The sequence below is a fragment of the Urocitellus parryii genome, chromosome 16 (assembly GCF_045843805.1).
Source record: "Urocitellus parryii isolate mUroPar1 chromosome 16, mUroPar1.hap1, whole genome shotgun sequence".
Lineage (NCBI taxonomy): Eukaryota > Metazoa > Chordata > Mammalia > Rodentia > Sciuridae > Urocitellus > Urocitellus parryii.
This window is the reverse complement of record NC_135546.1, coordinates 11,927,149-11,947,899: the sequence shown is the minus strand read 5'-3', so window position 1 is coordinate 11,947,899 and position 20,751 is coordinate 11,927,149. Positions and strand designations below refer to the sequence as shown.

Sequence of the window (20,751 nt, the reverse complement as noted above, 5' to 3'; positions counted from 1 at the left end):
CAGCATCTATGGAGATTGGCTAAGTTGACTAAATAAAGAGCAAATATTTCTACATGTTAAGAAACAGCAAAATCAAAGACATTGAGTAGGAAACTATTTGCTACATGGTTCCTACAAATCAAAGAAAATCAACCCAGTGGAAAAATAAGCAAAGGATATGGGCAGAGAGTTGACAGGAAAACGCACAAATGCCTTAAAAATATCTGAACAGATGTTCAACTTTGCTCATCAGAAGAAAAATAAATCTCAAAATGACACTGAGATTTTATCTTTACTATATCAGAGTAGCAGAATAAAAAACATTTGATAAATATTTTTAAAAGGAAATAGTTGTTAAATAACTGATGGAAGTAAAGATTCATATAATCTCCATGGGGGTTATTTGGAAATATGTTTACAAAAATAAGTTTTACAGCAGCTTTGGGTTATTTAAAGATTTTAATGACAACTATAGAAACCTCATATCATGTTTCCTATTATTATCATCTAGCACTAGTTTTGCGTTTTATCTTGATTAGTGAAACAATATTTATACATTATTAACTCAATCCAAGTGCTAGTGATATTTTATTTAAAAGAAAACTAATGTCCTTCTTTTGCTGTTCCAGGATCCACTATAGCTAGTGGTCATTTCTTCTGAGGTTCCTATTCCTGTGAGAGTATCTCAAACTTTCTGATGACTTTGGTAGTTTTGAGGACGACGACCAGATATTTTGTATAATGGTCACCCACTGGAATTTTTTTGTTGCATTTCTCATGACTAATCTGAATATGTGTTTTGCAGAGGAAAAACAAAGGGTAAATGCCATTCCCTGCATACCATATTAAGGTAATTTACTATCAACATGACTTCTCACTGTTACTTGAACCTCAGCTACATGTTGGAGATAATGTTTCTCATGTATTATTACAGTAAAATTACACCCCCATCCCTGCTTTCTATACTGTACTTTTTGAAAAGGAAATCACTATACATGGCCCACACTTGAAGAATGGGTTTGTGATGCACTAACAAACATATAAAGAATATATATATAAGCTGGGTGTAGTGGTGCATGCTTGTAATCCCAACAGCCCAGAAGGAGAATTGCAAGTTCGAAGCCAGTCTCAGCAACTTCTCAAGGCTTTAAGAAACTCAGTGAGACTCTATCTCTAATAAAATATAAAAAAAGGCTGGGGTTCAATCCCCAGTAACACCCCCCCCACCAAAAGAAAATGAAAAAGAATGAGAATAACTATGTATATGTAAAGTTTTTAGAATTCTGTATGGGAGATTTGTCTCTCAAGTTTATTTTTTATTTATTGTCATTCATTTATATCAGTACAGACTCATGGATACTGTTTGAGTCAGCTTTTTTTACTACTGTGACCAAAAGACCTGAGAAAAACAATTTCAGAGGAGGAAAATTTATTGGGGCTCATGGTTTCAGAGGTCTTAGTCCATAGACAGTCAACTCCATTGCTCTGGGCCTAAGGTGAGTCAGAACATCATACTAGAAGGGTGTGGTAGAGAAAAGCAGCTCAGGACATGGCAGTCAGGAAGCAGAGAGAGGGTTCTAATACAACTTTATATATTTTCTTTCTAAAATTATTCCAGTTCTGCACATGAAAACTCTTTGGGTTGGTTCTGGTGTCCTTCTGATATAGTGTTTTCTTTGTGGCTATTTTTGTTTCTGTTTTTATTGTAAGACACTTTAGGTTCACCTCGTGTGTATCCTGCCCCAATCACAAAATCCACCATTTCTCAAAGGAGCTCTGATTCCATTTATTGGATAGTGTTAGTAGAAGCCAAGACTTCAGTGCCAGGTGTGCACTGGGGTGCAGTCACTTCTAGACCCTGTCAATAAACACTAACAGAGCAAGTAAATATGTGTACATTAACCAGTACACATAAAAATACCCATAAATACTTCTGTAAGTAACCATCACTAGCTACAATGAACTAAAGGGGAGCTTATACAAATGTTGCCCACTCCAATCCATCACCACATTGATACCAGAGCCTCCTACCATAGCTGATCCATAATCTAACATTCCAAAACTGGAGGAAAGACTTATAATTTCAAAGACACACCCAACAATTTTACCTACAGAGATAGATTCTTACATGTAGAAAATGACACATACAAATGCATTCACTGTAGAGATGTGAAGATAACAGGGGAATTTAATCATCAATAGATGACTCACTGAACAATTTTTTTTCCGTAGGAAGCCATTATGTCAGCTTCATATATTCTGATTGGATAAAATCTCCAAGTTATAGTATTCAATAAGTGAATGCATAAATGGATGAAGGAATAAAAGATGAATGACAGAATTCAAACAAACAAGAAAATCCCCAATAGGATATTATATTACTAATGTGGATTTAGGAAGACCTTTCTACTAAGGTAGAAAATTTAATAACTAGAAAAATCATAGTTTTTCCTCACACTATATGCAATAATTAACTTCAGAAGGATTTAAGACTAAATGGAAAACAAGAAATCTATGTGTCCTATACATATCGCTTCATGATCAAAACAACTCATACCACTAATGGCAAAACATCATATAATCAATAGCATAAACACCATTAATTTCTCTTAGTGGCCAAAATAATAAACATACTACCAATAGGCAAAGCATACTTTTGGAAAAAATAAATTCCTACAGCCCTTCAAAAATCAATATCTATGACATTAAAACATAAATATGAAAAGACAAGAAAAATATAGTTAGATTATAGAAATGGATAACAGAAGAACAAATTCAGAGTCAATCAAAATATGAAAAGATTTTCAACCTTCCTGATTAACCAGGAAAATGCATTAAAAGTGATATAATAACTTTATACCAACAAATGTATAGAAACTGAAATATTAGTATAGTTAAGTTATTGTTGGAGAATATGGGTAAAGTTGACTTATTTATCTATCAATTTATTTATCTTTTGTGGTACCAGGGACTGAGTCCAGGGGTGCACAAAACCACTGAGCCACATCCCCAACCCTTTTTAACATTATATTTGGAGACAAGGTCTCACTAAGTTGCTGAGACTGGCTTTGAACTTTTGATCCTCCTGCATCACTGTCCCCAGTCACTGGGATTACAGGTGTGCATCACTGTGTTGTTTTATTTTTAATAAGGAATATGTATGTATGCGAGTTTTTTTTTGTGTGTGTGTATACATACACATATATATGTACATGCATTCATATATCTACAGCATATCTATGTCTATATCTATATCACTATGCAGATATAAACAATGGTTGTCTCTTAGTTTAGGGATTTTAAAATGTCTTAAAAGACACATATGTATATATATTATAATAATTCTTAAATATTTTATTATTATCCATGTAAATGCTTTTTTATACGAATATAAAGTTTTTCATAATGCATACATATTATATTTGCTATAAGCATATGTGTGTAGAGAAGAAAGATAATAAAATGTAAATAAAGGACTGTAAGTCAATTTTCCTTATTATTATTGAAATGTAGTTTTAGTGAACCAGAAAGTATAACTGCATTGGTGTTTTTTATTCTTTTCTTGGAGATTTTAGGTTTGGATAAACATTTCCATTTTAACATCTGTGATGAGAATCCAAATGAAAAACCAATTGCAAGCAATAAAGCTGAAGAGGATGGCCAGGAAGGCATACGGATAGGAGAGCAACTTTGACCTCCACCCATTGAGTGAGGCACACTTCAGTCAATCTATCACTTGGAGCAACGCTGCAATTGCCTGAAGAGAATCCCTGGTGGTCCATTTGTAATTCTCTTCTGTCTCATCCCTTCCTCTCTCTGTAACCTTACTCTTGGTCATTCTTCCTTCAAATTAGCTCCCTTTTTTAAAATAAAGGCATTTGTTCTTTTGTTGACTTTCACTTTTCTCAATTTCAGCAACAGTTAAGCAGACAAATGACCTTTAAGGAATGTTGGCTCCACTCAAAGAAAGAAAACCATTTTCTCAGAATGCTATAAAGAAATACTGTGATTACACAAAGTACAGAGAACTTTCTACAAAGCTTTCTATTAGAGTGCCTGAATCTCCTCAGTCAAATATGAATGTTTGCACTTAAACCAGCACCTTCAGTCTTGATGCAGAGAATAACACAGGCATATATAACACCATGAACAAACAATAATTTGTGTCAATTATGTTCCTAATGAACACAAAAGGGAGGAAAAAAATCCTTAAAACAAAATGAAAACCAAAACCCTGAACAGGCTTTGGATGTGCACAACATACTTGTCGATTTGAGTAACAGGAACATTTGTTAACAAATTCATGTAATAATAGAGAACAACTTATTTGGGGCATTTACAGAGAGTAAGGGAGTGGTGTTACATTGCCCTTCAAGTTTAAGGATATGGTCACAAAAGATACGTTATTTTCTGAGTTTGAATAAATCTCTAATGTAATCTCAAATTCTCAGAGACACTACCATCTCTCTACTTGATGGCAAAGCACCATTACATACTCCATTATCAGTTTTGGTCTCTATTTATTTGCTTATTTTGAGGAAATAAAAAATGTAAAATATGTTCAAATGTCAGTCACAAACACATATACACCAATACATAACACATGGACCCATAGGCTCCTACTCCCTTCCTTCTATCAATTAACAAGAGAGTATGCTTACTGTTTATAGAACATGATGATCACATTTAAAGACAGGTTTTCTGTGAAAACTTCACCTCCTTTGTTTTCCCCAGTGATTTAGTCAATTTTTGCATCACTGTGACCAAAATACCTTACAAGAACAATTTAGAGGAAGGAAAGCTCATTTGGAGCTCACAGTTTTAGAGCTAGTTCCAGTACACTAGGTCCAAGGTGAGGCAGAGCATCATGGTGGAGGAAAACTGCTCACTCCTAGCAGTCAGAAAGGAAGGGAAAAGGGGAAAGAGCCACAGGAGAAGATTCATCCTCACAGGACATGTCCCTAGTGACCAACCTCTTCTAGCCATGACCCATCTGCCTACAGTCAGCACCCATTTAGTCAATTTAAATTAGGATGGACTAATTAGGTTACAGCTCTCATAATCTAATCACTTTGTCTCCGAACATTCCTAAATTAACAGGAGTTTTGTGAGCATACCTCATATCCAAATTATAACACTTAGCTACTAAATTCTGAAACCACAGGCATAAATCCACTTGTTTGATCAGACGTGGAGTTTCTAGTGAAGTGACAGAAATAGCAGGAGATAAATTTCAAAGGCATTTTAAAAACCATTAGGTAATAAAATAGAGTCAGATCTGGGAAATATATCCACTTCATTATTTTTAAAAGATCTAAAAATTTAAAAACCTTTATATAGAGATAGAACTTTCTCATCACCTAAATGATGAATAACTGAAAATTCTTATTCCTGTCTCCTGATATGGGATATCTTTTTCAGGAAGATTTTTCCAAAGAGCAACAGATGAGTGGGAATTCCTGAGAAGACACCAAATATTCACAGTTGATGGGAAAGTTGAATTTAGTCCAATTTTCCAAAAGGCTGTGTTAGAAGCAGTGATTCATAGAGGGATGTAATGTTTAATTCTTAAAATTTTCATTCACAAGGAAATATGTCTAGCCTTTATCACTTTTAAGACATTCTTAAGCTTGCTCACTTTAAAAATAAACATTAGCAACCCACTCAGGGTAGAAAAAGAAATTCATTCTAAAAATCACTTCAATACAAACAGAGGCACAGATAAACTACAGGATTTGCCCAGAGTCATGAAGAAAAGGCCACAATCAGGATGGAGACTAAATTTTTGACTCTAAAGTCTCTGTTCTTTCCAATGTATTAAGTCATTTTGAATGATCAAAAAATGATACATTACTAAATCTTGCCCCAGATTTTTGGTTTTTTTTTTAATATTTATTTTTTAGTTTTAGGTGGACACGATAACTATATTTTATATTTATGTGGTGCTGAGAATCGAACCCAGTGCCTTACACATGCTAGGTGAAGTTACCACTTGAGCCACATCCCCAGCTCCATCCCAGATTTTCTAAATCAGAGTTTTAGGGAATATTTTTTGGAAATATAGATATGTATGTATGTGTTTGTATACAACTAATCGTTTCTACCTTGTTAAACCATTCACCCACTGTTTCAGGAGTCAACTTTTAAAATTATATAATGAATATATAGTTTCATGAAACATAGAAAGAAAATATATTTTCTCACTTTGAAAGAGGTATAACTTGGGACATTCATTTGCAAAGGAAGCTCTTAGGTCTTTTGGAATACTTATCTCAGAAACATCCTGGTGGGTATAAGGAACCCAAAGGAACAGAGTTTACAACCTTCTTAGGAAAAATCTGTAGGTGTCAGAATATCTGTTCCAAGAAAATGAGAACAACAAAATATAAAAATAAATAAATCACAGCCAGGATGATTTTTTTCCAGTGACTAGCAAATTATATTCTTTTCTTCTGAACATATTTTTCAAACTGGGCAGCATTTCCTTTCCTTTATAGTCTACCTCAGGAAGATTTATGAGGTCTCTGAAATCTGGCTGGAAAAGAAATATTTGTTCAACAATTAATTATTTAGAGATGTGATGGTGGAAGCTCAAGTACTTGTCTCCATGTGTAGAAGAATTTGCAACTTTTTTCTTGCACCAAACATTTAAATGCCAGTCATTTAAGTCAGTCATTTAAGTCAGAGGTATAAAGAAAAACAAAACATAGCTCAATAATCCAGAGCCCACAATATAGGAAGAAAGATGTGAGAAATCCAAGAGAATAACCTCTAAGAGATCAGGCCTTAAGGGCAGTGTTATAGTTTAGATATGTGGTATCCCCAAAAGCCCATGTATGAGATAACATGAGAATAGTCAGAGGTGAAATGGTTAGGTTATGAAAGCTGTAACCTATTCAAGTGCATTAATGCTCTGATGGATTAATGGGGTGATAACTGTAGGCTGGTAGGGTGTGGCTGAAGGAGGTGATCACTGGGGGTGTGCCCTTGGGGTTTATATTTTGTTGGTGGTAAGAGAAGTGTGCTCTCATTCTCTCTCTCTTCTCTTCTCTTCTCTTCTCTTCTCTTCTCTTCTCTTCTCTTCTCTTCTCTTCTCTCTCTCTCTCTCTCTCCACACACACACACTCCCCTCTGCTTCCTGGTGGTCACATCCTGAGCCACTTTCCTCTACTATTCTTTTCTGCCAAGATGTTCTGCCTCACCTTGGGCCCTGAGGAATGGAGTTGGTCATCTGTAGACTGAGACCTATGAAACTCTTTTATTCTCAGCATCTCAAAAGCTGACTAAAACACACAGGGACCTTATTTTGATTGCTGCTAAACCTCCAACTCCAAGAACATTGCTGAGACATAAACAGGGGGCTCAATAAACATGTATGGAATTTAGCACTGAGCGTCAAGGGTTTTGAATCCAATTTTCAGTCCATTACTGAATGACTGCTTTCTCACTTTTCTATAGATGGATATTTATGACCTCTACATTCACTGTATTTGCTTTGTAGGCATTTTGTGACCTCTGTTTTCATTGCATTGCTTTGTAGGCAGGTTTTTGTGACCTCTGCATTCATAGCATCACCTTGTAGGTGACCTTCCAAATCCATAGTAAAGGATACTTTAATCATGAGGCCTTTCCCCAAGAATCTTTACCATGTCTTCTTCAGCTGTTGCTTGCTGATTGGGGTTCTGATAAGCCCTTGGGCATCCAAAACTAACACTGAAATTTGGTTTCTCAGGCAGCTGCATCTTTCTTAATTAATCCTTTTACTTAAAATAATAACTAAGACAACATGCACTAATGAAAAACTTAGCACAGAATCAAAGAGAAGGCTCTTGACTCTTCCACACTGGGATATACTTTTTTATGAAACAATTCTTATCCCAGTGGTAAACTATCAAGTGGACTCTGGCACAATACCCTCATTCTATCAGCTATAAGGACCACTGGAAAGTGGTGTCTTTCCTAGAATTTCCCTGTGTAAGATCATACTTCCTCCCCACAGGAAGCCCACCTCCAGTGTCTTACCCATATGCCTCAAAGTAGGACAGAATTCTCTGTGGGATCATTTGAAGCCCTTGCAGATACATGGAAGGACAACCAACTCTTCTGCCCTCCTGTGACTTCTACTCTCCTAAAGGAGTTCTCCAGAGTTCCCCACCAAAAGACTTCCTGCACATATAACTCTTCCTCATAGCCTCTTCCTACAGAATCTAACTTTAGATACCCCATATTAAGGTCTGTACAGGTATTTGCATGACTTTGACCAACTTAATTAACATTCTTGAGTTTCATTTTTATTCTAACATTGAGACTAAAGTGCATGACCTCCAGGGGCCTTATTGCCTCTAAAATTGTACAATTGCATGACCCAGTCATACTATTAAGACATCCATGAATGGTTAGTTTCTTAGCTGTCAAAGAGATAGAAAATCCAAATTATTACTAATCTTGAAGGGCAATGTTTGGATAATACTATTCAAATTCAATTTTCCCATTAAGATGATTACAACAATTCAAATTACTTTGCCTTCTTGGAGACAACTAAGAATATTTTGTTCCTGGATGGTTGAACTACCATCTAGAGGAGACTCCATTGCCTTGAGCAGGGATCGACAGAAGTATCTTTAAGTGTTTTATCTGGAGCTCAGTGGGACCATGGTGAAGAAAACAAAAGTGCAACAGAATTGGGATGGTAAAAATCTGAAAAGTCCTCCAAGTAGGTGTGGGTTTTGAACCAGGTTTTCTAAGACCAAAGCAACATGCAGCAGATCTTGCAGCTACTAGAAGGCTATGAATAATCCTCTCACCTCCACCATGATTCACTGGGCCATGCTCTTGTGCTAGACATGGTTCTTAGTTATACCTAAAATGAACAATTACTTGGAAAGTTTTATCTTCTCCAGTTTTAGAGATGACAAAAACTAAGAGGAATGAGTCACCACCACAATGTTCAATGTCTAGGACCAAACTAGGATTGAAATTCAAAATCTGCCTCCATAGGTGTTGCTCTTTCCACTTTGCCACTTAGGTATCTTCTGGAGGGAGAGGTTATAAGCTAAGGAAATATACAGAGAGATGAGTAGATACCAAACAAAGCACAAAGACTGATATTAATATGTCACAAAGGATCAATTCACCAAAGACAAATATTTGAATTTGAATAATCAAATATGGTATGATTAGAGAAGACCAAGAAGTCTAATTTTTTTTTTTTGTACTAGAGATTGAACCCAGGGTCACTTTACCACTAAGTCACTTCCCAGCCCATCTTTTATTTTTTTGTTTTGAGACAGGGTCTTGTTAAGTTTCTTAGGTTCTCACTAAATTGCTGAGGCTGGCTTTGAATTTGCAATCCTCTTGCCTCAACCTCCTGAGTTGTTGGGATTACAGGTATTAGGCATATGTCTTGATCCTTTTTTTTTTTTTTTTTTTTTAATTTCCAGCCTGTGGGGAGTGCATTAGTTAATAGGGAAAGAGGTGCCCGCCCAAAATTTCCGATCTAGAGAGTCTACAGAACACCAAGTCAGGGAAGTCAAGAGCAGAAGGTTTTAATTAAGGTGGTCACCATTAGTGGTGTCAAATGCAGCAGAGGGGTCAGGAAAAACACCTTGCTCTCTTAAATTCCTCATTAATAATTTGTGCTATTAAAGCCAATATGCAGCCTGAAGTGCAAAGTGAATTTCTACTCGTACTTGCCTTTTATAGTTATTTCTTGTTGATTTTTTATTTCTGGAATACAGAAGCTAATTTTAAATGCTGAGAAATTTTTGTTCATTTTTAATAGGTTCATATAAAATCCAATCCTCCAAAATAGATCCTATCTGCTGATATTCCACAGGTAATCGTCTTGCTTAAATCTTGCTGAGCAAAGACCAGAGCAAAGCTTTACCAATTAGTGTTTCTGGCTATAACATTCTCAGGAACCCTGGAAGACTCATCTTCAAATCCATTTTTTTTTCCTCACTGGTTTTCTTCCCACCAGCATCAGAATCCTAGAGTGTGCTTCTTAAAAGTACAAATTTTGGTGCCTTGCCTATAAAGGATCTGACTGAAAGTCCAATAGGAGTGTCTACAAATTTGACAAGCAGCTCAAGCATTCCAGATGCATACCATTTGGTAGTTTGCAAAATTCTCTGGGAGTTTATACAGAATTCATCTGTTTTTACATTGGCATTTAGAATACTTGGTTAAATCATACACGTATTTTAATCAAAAGTAAAGCATTTTGGTCGAAGGTGAAGAAGGAAAAATCTACTGTTTTTATTCATACTAAATATCATACTGTCAAAAGGTCTGAACACCTCAGGGATAAACACAACGATAAATACCTAGCCTAGTTGGTGTTTTATTTATTTATTTATGAAGTTGACTTTTCTATTGGGAACTAAACTGGTAAATAATATTTGTTTCCATGGAGCAATATACCACCAGGGTAGATGCATCTTCATTTACTAAGTGATTTCCATTTCTAATATTGGGTAGCCCTCCTGCTATGAATTATTCATTGTGCCACCAAAATGTACCATCAGTTTAAACTGATGGAAAGTAATATTAGACCTGTGCCTTGTAGCTCAAAACAGAACATCATAATTCCTCAGAAAGCCAATATTCACATGTGTATCACGCATTTATTGTGGTTTCTTTTTTATCTTCTCTCATAGAGGCCCAGTGCCTGCAAGGACAGGCCATGGAAGGCTTTCATGGTGAGCACTGTCCTCAGTTTTACCTTTGGAGCTGAGATATTCAGAAACTCCCTTTTATTCAACCTGTCTTGAACATTGCGCCTTTATTTTTGGTGACAGCAAGATCTTAAATGAAAAGGAAACTTCCATTAAAATCCCATCTGTGGTGCTTCCAGCATTTCTGTTCTTAACTTGATTCTTAAAAACACATTCCTCCAGCACCTGGTCTAATGCTTGCAAGCCCTCGAGTTTATCACTTTTTTTTTGAAAATAATATTAAGGCTCTGCTTTAAGAATAACAAATCTTCCAAAGATACCTCCAGCCTTATTGGTATGCTGAATGGAACACTAAGGTTTTATATAAGAGCGTAGGAAAGCTTCTTAGGCTACATTTCTAATGTAGCCACTGCCACTAATAGATGGGAACTTGGTAAACCCTCCATTTGTTTAAGCTTGTAATACCTTTCCCAGCTCTGTGCAGCAAAGGATCCATAGAAAGTTCCTTAGCTGGGATTCCTTGACTCCACACCCCAGCTATTACTGATTACCTTGAAAGATACAGCAATAGCTGAATGCAAGAAATATTTTATATGATGAACTGTGAACAGCTGATGATGAGGCTCCTGGACAGATTGAAAGGAAACATTTCTACATGTATCTAAATGATTCTACAGAATGGTCTCTGCAGGGATGGCAGTGAGGACATGCTATCAGCATAAGAATGTTACTATCTCCATATTTTTTAAAAATATTGTTATAGTTGTAGATGGACATGATGCCTTTATTTATTTATTTATTTGTGTGTGGTGTTTAGGATTGAACCCAGGGCTTCACACATGCAAGGCGAGTGCTCTTACCACTGAGCTACAACCCCAGCCCACTATCTCCATCTTTCTATTTCTTCTCTTCAATACTCCTGTCAGCTGAGAGGGAAGATCTTAACTGGTCCTGTCAAACCACTGACCCTCTATTGTCATATAAAAACAAAATTAAATATTACCCTCTGATGCTCATGCTAACCAGCCATATCTTCTACTTTTACCCACCTATGTCCTGCCCCAGATTTATTTATGGCTCTTAGCCAATCTCCAGGTCAGTTCCACATTCATTGAACACCTTGATCTGGTTCCAACTCTCCCTCTTCAATATATTAATTTATTTATTGAGTTTTGAGCAGGGTCTCACAATGTTGCCCACTCTGGTCCCAAATTTTGGGCTCAAGCAATCCTCCTGCCTCAGCCTCACAGGCAGCTGGGACTAGAGGTGCATGCCACCATCCAAGCTGCCTCTTTAATCATAAGCCCTCACCTTCCACATGACTTTCATGTGCCTCTGAACTGCGTTGACAACTGAAGGCTCTTTTAGTTGCATATGTTTTCCTTGTACATTCCACATTGGCTGCATCTGCTACAGTAGAATTTGTAGCTGGCTTCTGATGTCATCTGCATGGTGCCATTCTTTTAAAACTTTGAATCAAATGCCTGACCCTCTGGCAATGAGTTCTTGCATTCTGAGCACAGTGTGAATTTTTTAATCCCTCTGTTTTTTCTTACCCATGCGCCTCCTCCTCTCTCTCTTGTCCTTTGCCTTATTAATTTATTTATTCTAATGTGACCTGACTTCTCAGTTTTTTACAGCAGTAAATTCCTGGGCACAGAGAAGTTACATTCAAATGTGCTCTTGCCGCACTCTCAAATCACTTGATTTCTCATCTGTTGCACTCTCCTGAAAAATTCTGTCCAGGTTAACGTTAAGCATTTGTCACCTTTGCTCCTATACCCATGTCCCCAAATCCTAAGGCACACTGCAGAGCCATATGGAGTAATGTCACAGTTTCATTAAATAAACTAATTTGTTTCATGAAATACAATCAGATGTATCATTAATCATCTGTGATGCTCTGAATCCCTCAAGAACCCAGTATAGCCCATGATAATAAAAATGGTAACAGCTAGTACTTACTGCAACCAGTGCAGGCTGAAGAGATGCCCTGTGAGCAACCTCTCTTCAGCCTCATTCCCTTTCATAACTCCACTACCCAGTACAGTGCCTGATATCCAGAAGGTACTCAGGATAGATGTGCTAAGTACATCTATATCACACAGATGAGAAAACTGGGGCTGAAAGAAGCTAAAGAACTTGGCTCAAGTCCCATAGTAGTGAGCAGAAGACCAGCAACATAACCTGGGAATTACAGAAGCACACTATGCAAGCTTCTGGCTCACTGTACTGAACTCACATTCTGGGCACATTCTCTTTGTGGCTATCAACACGGAAGAGGTGGAGCCCAGCCAGATCAACTTTGCTCTGTATCAGAATGACTTCCTCTAAGAAGATGGTTTAAATACATGAATGAATGAATGAATGGATGGATGGATGGATGGGTGAATGATCTTTTGGAAGGCATCAAACTGGGGGCTAGATATTTATCCTCTCTGATCCTGAGGAGAAATAATAGCTGCAGATGCTACAGGGAAGAGTGCTAAGTGCCCTCTTAATTCACCTTGCTACATTTCATTTTAAGGCAGTTGTACTAACAATAGAAGGCCCAGTATCTCTAAATGACCTACTTAATAACACTTTTCCTTTCTTCTTCAGACTTTTCTTTCAAAAAGAACCATATCTGAGCTGGGTGTGGTGGCATATGCCTTTAATCCTAGTGGCTCCAGAGGCTGAGGCAGGAGGATCTGTTTTGAGGCCAGTCTCAGCCACTTAGAGATGACTTAAGCAACTAAGTGAGACCCAACATCAAAATAAAAAAAAAAATGGATTGGGGCTATAGCTCAGTGGCAGAGCGCTTGCTTGCCTAGCATGTGTGAGCCTCTGGATTTGATCCTCAGCACTACATACAAATAAAATAAAGGCATGCTGTCTGTCCATACACACACACACACACACACACACACACACAAACTTTTTTTTAAATAATAAAAAATAAAAAGGGTTGTGGATGTTGCTTAGTGGTTAAGCACCACTGGGGTCAATCCTTAATAACCCCCTTCCCCAAATAAAAATAAAGAAAGAAAGAAACATATTTGTGAAATATGGTCTGTTTTCACAGGCTGTTAACCACTGAAGCATTAAAAAGATAAAATGGGTCATTTTCATTATGTTTTTGAGCAAATGCAGCAAGGCCAGTATGATTTGGAAAGACAGCAACACATTCCAAAATGTATACTATTGGTATCTTAAAAGTTTTAAATATCTACTTTAAGACTATTGTTTCCCATTACAGAGCTTCATATCCTATTGTTAGTGTCCAAAGCCCAAGTAAAAGCAAGAGAATCCTTGTACAGAAGTTTTGATTTATGAGGAATTTGATTGGAATCTTTAGATACCAGAGCATTATTGGAAAGGGTGACTGCAAGTAAATCATGTAAGGCCACTCCAAAAACTTGGGCTGAATAAGTTGTGCGCTAGTCCAGGTAACTCAGAATCCCTAGGATTGGGTAACTCAGGCAAGAGCCTATTTTCAACCTGCCCAGCTGTTTCTGGAATTCAGTCAAGAATGAGAAACACTGTTCCCATCTCTAATATGGACAGCTGTTAGAAAGTAGGGTCACAACAGCTCAACAGGCAGTGTAGGACATTTGCTTATTTTTTCTTTCTGGCTATGTTTACTTTGTCATGCCAGCTTTCTTTATCATTGTTAGTTATTTCCATCCAAAGAGTCCATTGGCAAATTATCTAGCCAAAACTCCTGCCTCATTGCACATATATATCTTGTCCCTGTTTTCAACCAAAACCCTTCCTAGCAAATCTTCTGCTTAAGCGTCCCCCAACACAAAGCCAGCTGTTTAGGAGCAAGTATCCATTAGCACATGTCAGATGAAAAGAGGAGGGAGAAATGACTTCCCATTTCCTTTAAATCACCTTGTTCTCCAAACCAATTATAGTCACACCATGATCACGAGGTGGGCCCCAAAAGCTACCAAGACTGCTGAATTTTCTCAAATGCCATCTCTCATCTTGCACAGGTTTAGCACATATAAAGATAGAATCTCCTGTCTTGCACCTTAGAAACAACAGGGTTATTTTTTTTTTCCTGATCTATGATGACTTCAGTATAGCCATTGTTAGCTTTGTCATATGTCCCAGAGAATAAAGGAGGTTGGCTATGTGAGGTCATGGACCTAGCTTTATTAAATATACAATACTTTATTTCTTTTCTGTCAAAATTTTCAACCACTGGCAAAGAAAAGGCATATCTGACATAATTCAGTTTGGCAATAAACTGGTTTGCTTAATTATCAATTACTAATAAAATGGTAACGGATAAATAATTCCACATAGATGAGCACTCAGCTTCATTTTTGCCAGCAGTTTTTACTTTGTCTCCCACCAAACATTTAAATGGACCTGCTAACAGGTTAAAAAAAGTAGCATATTTAAATCTCATTCTCTTTTGATTTCCCTCTCTGTCTTCTAATGAAAGATCTAATAGTCCAGGAGTCAGCCAGGAGGAGGCCATGAAAAAGGAGAGAGAGGATCAAAAGGAGGAAGGAATAGAGAACAAAGTTTAGATTCCATCCCTCCTTTCAGGGTCCTGGCAATAATCACGATGCCAGAGGCTCCTCTCGTTCTTAGTAAACTTTGGGGTAACATGAGTTAAAACTAGGGTCCTGACACAATGTCATGAACAAAGAAAATCATGTCTAATGCACAGTGGTACCAGGAAGAAACTTTAGGAGTGACTTAAAAACACATAAAATAGGCCAGGCGTGTTGGCTCATACCTGTAATCCCAGCAGTTCGGGAGGATGAGGCAGGAGGATTGTGAGTTCAAAGCCAGCCTCAGCAAAAGGGAAGGTGCTAAATAACTCAGTGAGACTCTGTCTCTAAATGAAATACAATAAATAGGGTTGAGGATGTGGCTTCAATCCCCAGTATCCACCCCCCCAAATCTACATAGAACATTTCTGCTATTCTTCTGTGCTCATATCTTACTTTTGCCTTCTCTTCTGTCTCACAAGAGCCACCACACTCACATAATTATCCAGACACTATACTGAATGACTTTCGGATCTTTTCACATGTTGTCAAGCATATTCTGAAAGATGTGATATCTCAGAGAAATATTGAAGTCAATGAGTAAGTATTAGAAAGCAATACTCTTATGTGAGGTTATTAAATAAAAATGCACATCCTCATTATGACACTTGGGGTATGGCTCTGAATGAGTTATGTGGCCTCTAAACCCAATATCAGTCTTTGAAGTCAGACTTCCTGTTTCCAAGTGCTACCATAGGTATATGTGACTTGCATTACTGAGCTATGGAGTTGAAGTAAATAGTTTTATGGTTGCATCTAAAGATCTTCCCCAATGTTATCCATGAAAAGTTAAAAGGTACACAAGAAAATATGACACTAAATCCAGGGCACTGTTTATAACTCAAGGGCCCCCACGTTGTTGTCCTTTGAAATTATGTTATTTTTTTTTCCTCAAAAGTTCCTGAAAATCATGGCCAGTTCACTTAGTTCATGTGAAGACTGATGTTAATCTGAAGATGTGTGATGTTTGGAAGTAACAATCTTACACCATGAAAGAACAGAAAGGAAATTGATATTGTCAGGAGTCTAAAACCCTGGTTTTCTCATTCTCATGCTTCTCTTTGGATATCTAGGACAGTTATTCTTCCTCACTTCTACCCTTCTTCTGTACATATTTTTAGAGATAATATTTAATAAATCGCCCGTAAAGAAGATGATTATTAATTATTTACTTATGTGGAGCTATGCATTTTGAGTTTTCACTGAATTACTTATTTACAAATGGAAAACAACTCAGAAAACCTAAGCACATTGACCTAGTACATAAGTTTCACATCTTTTTCCTCTTACAAAGCTATTTTTAATTTGAGCAATCACAAATGCATAGATTTAAACAAACTTGCTCTGTAATTAATGCAGTACTGGGTCCAGTATTTTTCCATTTCTGTTAAAAAGTAATGATCTCATGCTTCCCATGTTTAGAGCAGCACAATGCACAATAGATAAGTTACATGAAACTAGTCCAGGTGTCCATCAATGGATGAATGCATAAAGCAAATGTGTTTTATATATATATATATACCAATGGAGTTTTATTCAGTCATAACAAAGAATGAGATTATGTCATTTATAGTAAAATGGATGAGACTGAAGATTATCATGTTAAGCAAAATAAATCAAATTCAGCAAGTCCAGGGTGTGTTTTCCCTCACATGCAGAAGCTAGAAAAGAAAAAAGTGATCTCATGAAAAGAAAAGGGATATCAGTATGGTAGAAGAAGACAATCAGGAGGAAGGAGAAGGGGAGGGAAAGGGGAGAACAGAGAGTGAAACCGATCAGAATATATTAAGGGCATGTATGAACACATCACAATGAAATGCACAGTTCTGTATAATGAACAAATAATAATTTTAAAAAAGTAGTGTCTGTCTATTGGTCCTGGTGGGAAAACCCTAGTGTGATAGATGAACTAACACTACGCCAGGTCCTCTTCCTCTGGGGTGGTTATTCACCAGCCCAGCACCCAGTTCTCCTATGTTCTTCTGTGTGTGTGTGTCCATTCTTTCCCACAAGATAGCCTGTGTGTTTCAAGGATAGCTGACCTAACCTCTGGACCTGATTAAGCCAAGTCCTTCTTTACCCTATTGCCAAGAGTGGGCCTCAGGAATGCAGGAGTTAGAAGTCAGTTTCAGGAGATTTTTTTTTTTGACTAAAGGGACTGGAAGGAAACCTATTATTAGCTAATAAAAATTATTAGAACTTTATTTTTGGTACAAAACCAAAACAAAACAAAAAACAAAAAAACCAAAAACATAACCTTTCTAAGAGAAAATCCTTGGAAAAGCTCACCTCTCTTCCTCTGACCTGAAGAAGGCCTTATACGTGGCATGACCACTGTCCACCTGGCTGAGGATCAATCTGCCCCATGGTAGAGAGGTAACCCCAAAACATCTGATAACTCTTATGTCTTTAAACTAAAATAATGCACTTCCTATATTATTTAAGTGCATTTGATTTTTCTTTCCTACTAATTATAATCCAAAGCACTTTGAAAGAGTCTCCAATTATAAACATTACATCTCAGCTTCCTCTAGAAGCTTTTGCCTTCCTCTTAAAGCCCAGTCCCTTCCCAAGCACATGTTTCTGCACAGATCATTCATGATTGACTGTAAATCAATCTAATATCCAATATCTAAATATAAGGTGATAAGATTATGAACACACAGGAGCACTTATTTCCTTTGTATCTGAGTTTAAAAATGTATATCATGTGCCAGGTGCAGTGGTGCACATCTGTAATCCCAGTGACTTGGGAGGCTAAGGCAGGAAGATTGTGATTTCAAGACCAGCTTCAGCAACTTAATGAGTCCATAAGCATCTTGGTGAGACTGTGTCTCAAAATAAAAAATAGAAAGGGCTGGGAATGTGGCTCAGTGGTTAAGTGCCTATGGGTTCCATTCCCAGTACAAAAAAAAAATGTGTATAATATTATGTGCAACATATTCAGAAAGTTCATATTTTTTTAAACTCAAGACTCAAATACATACATACACACACATATTTTGAGAGATGCCAATACAAATCAGTTTTGAAAATGCCAATGGGTTTCTAAATAATCACAGCTCAAAGTCCAGATTGTGAATGTAGAGATTAATATACAACGCAGATTTCCACCAAGCTAAAAAAAAAAAAAAAAAAAAAAAAAAACAGTTTTCTAAACCCCTTCCCCAGAGGCCATGACTCAGAAGGCTTCATGATGATTGTACCTTGGATAATGTCAAGAATAAGGAGAAATAGGTTTAAAAGCAGCAAAAGACACTGTGCCTGCATATTGTTTAAAATATGTTTTGCTTGGACTTGGGAGTTGAAAATTAATGAATGGCAATAAAAATGATTGGCTGAAACTCTACCCAAATTCAATATTAATGAAAGCAGTTACAGATGACAGAAAAACCTTAATCTTCCTTATAATTCAGAAAATGATTTATTCCAATCAAATTACCTTGATTGGAAACAAGGTGACTGTAGACATTCTCAGCTAACCAAACACCATTACTATAATGCATGGCACAAAAGCCCCAGATAGTGAAAAAAAGATAAGAAGAATATGTCAAATTTTCATAAAGTTAAAAAATAGCTGGTAATGTAATTAGTCATAGACAAATAGAAAAAACTGGTGATCATAGCCACATCCTGTCAAGGCAACATCTTAAATCTCATTTCAAAATATTTCCTTTATTCATTTTCACAGAGTGAGGCCATATTGCTTTAACTAAGAATTTTTTAAAAAGCATATTTAAATACAGAAGCCCATATTCCATCCCTGAGAAATAGTTAGACATTCGATCAGACAGGCTGAAAATTGTGGCTCTGATATGAATTAGTTATATAATCTTAGGCAATTATCTTAAACTTACTAAGCTTCATTTCTCAGTGCATGCATTGGGGCTAGTAACTAATACCTGCTTCTGAAGGGACTGCCAGGTGTAATTCATGAGATAGCACTGACACAAGCTATTTACAAGATGCCGGGTACATAGCAAAAATTTAAGAAGGTTGAACTCTGGCCATCACTATTAACGTCTTTTCTCTAACTTGGTAGTCGCATCAACTTGGAGCTCCAATAAAGAATGTAATTACACAAACTTACACAAACCCAGAAAGAACTAAAAGACTGACTCAGGGAAAAAAAAGAAACCACCACTTTTTAAAATAAAACTTCTGTTAATAGCACATAGCCCATGACTACTCTTGATAAGCATAAAAATTTTCCTCACTTTTTGCATGTTGGTCTTTCAAAATAACTTCAAGCTGAAAATTAGAAGTCACTTAAATGAATTAGAACAATAAATGTGTTTTCCCAATATACACTTGCTTTTCTTTCCAAGTGGAGTATTCTAACATGCTCCCCTAGCACAGTATTTGATAAAGTGCCATTATGGACCACAGCTATATGAATCACCCTAGGAGAAACAATTTATTAAAATGCAAATTACTAGATTTCCCACCCAGACTGAAGGAAGAAATATGGTGGAGGCTGACAGAGTATTGAGAACCTGCAAGGTTTTCAGCTACCTTAGATAGTTTTTATGTACATTTAGAAAATGATAATCTAGGGCAGTAGTTCTTAAAGTATAGTCCATGGAAAGAAGTCTTCACATCAGCCTTACCTAGAGACTTGTTGGACATACACATTCTGAAACTGTCTCCAGACTTCACATCAGCCTTACCTAGAGACTTGTTGGACATACACATTCTGAAACTGTCTCCAGACTTCACATCAGCCTTACCTAGAGACTTGTTGGACATACACATTCTCAGGCCATGCTTCAGACATGCAGAATCAAACTTTCAGGGGGAGGCCAATGTGTGTTCCTTCCAGGAGTTTCTGACACATGGTTAACATCAAGCACTCCTGTTTTAGAGATTTACTATGCAAAGTATTGCTCAAGGAGCAAAGCCTTAGTCCCAGTGAATCAGATTCTACATTTTAACAAGCTGTCTGGATCATTTCTACATGCATTACAGTCAGAAACCCTTGTCTAGGGCAGTATTTTAAACCTTTCATGAAAGTAAAAATATAACTTCCATGAAAAGTCTGGTATGATTTCAAGGTATCAAACGCACATCATGAATCCCAGGAGATGAAGATTCTCATGAAGATTTAGGAAAGATGGCTCCTGAAGTTATGAAACACTTCTCTATTAACATTTGGGGGTGAAAACTCTCTTTTGGCAGGGTGCTCTATGCAGTTAAGGATATTTACCCACCTCCTTGTCTCTCCCTGCTAGACACCAAGAGAAACCTCTCCAGTTTTCACAATTGAAACTGTCTCCAGACTTCACAAAAATCCTCTGGTGGGGCACAATCTCTTCATCTCCTGTAGAGAGCCACTGTTCTAGAAGAAAACTGGTTATAGATTGCTGTGTAAGCCACCACTCCAAAGCTTAGCAGCTGGAAACACCACTATGGGGGGTTTCCCATGGATTAGGGATTCAGGGGAAGTTTGGCCCCAATGGTTCTTCTGCTATAGGTGGTGTCAGTCCATGGTGTCAGTCGAGCTGGAGGCCCAGGATGACCTCTCTCACTCACACAAGTGGTCA

General features: G+C 37.1%; 1 protein-coding gene across 1 annotated transcript in view; it reads right to left on the bottom strand.

The window, feature by feature from the left end:
- Grm7 (glutamate metabotropic receptor 7) overlaps window positions 1-20,751 on the bottom strand; it is a 777,046-nt gene that overhangs the window by 416,886 nt on the left and 339,409 nt on the right. The window lies entirely within an intron of this gene.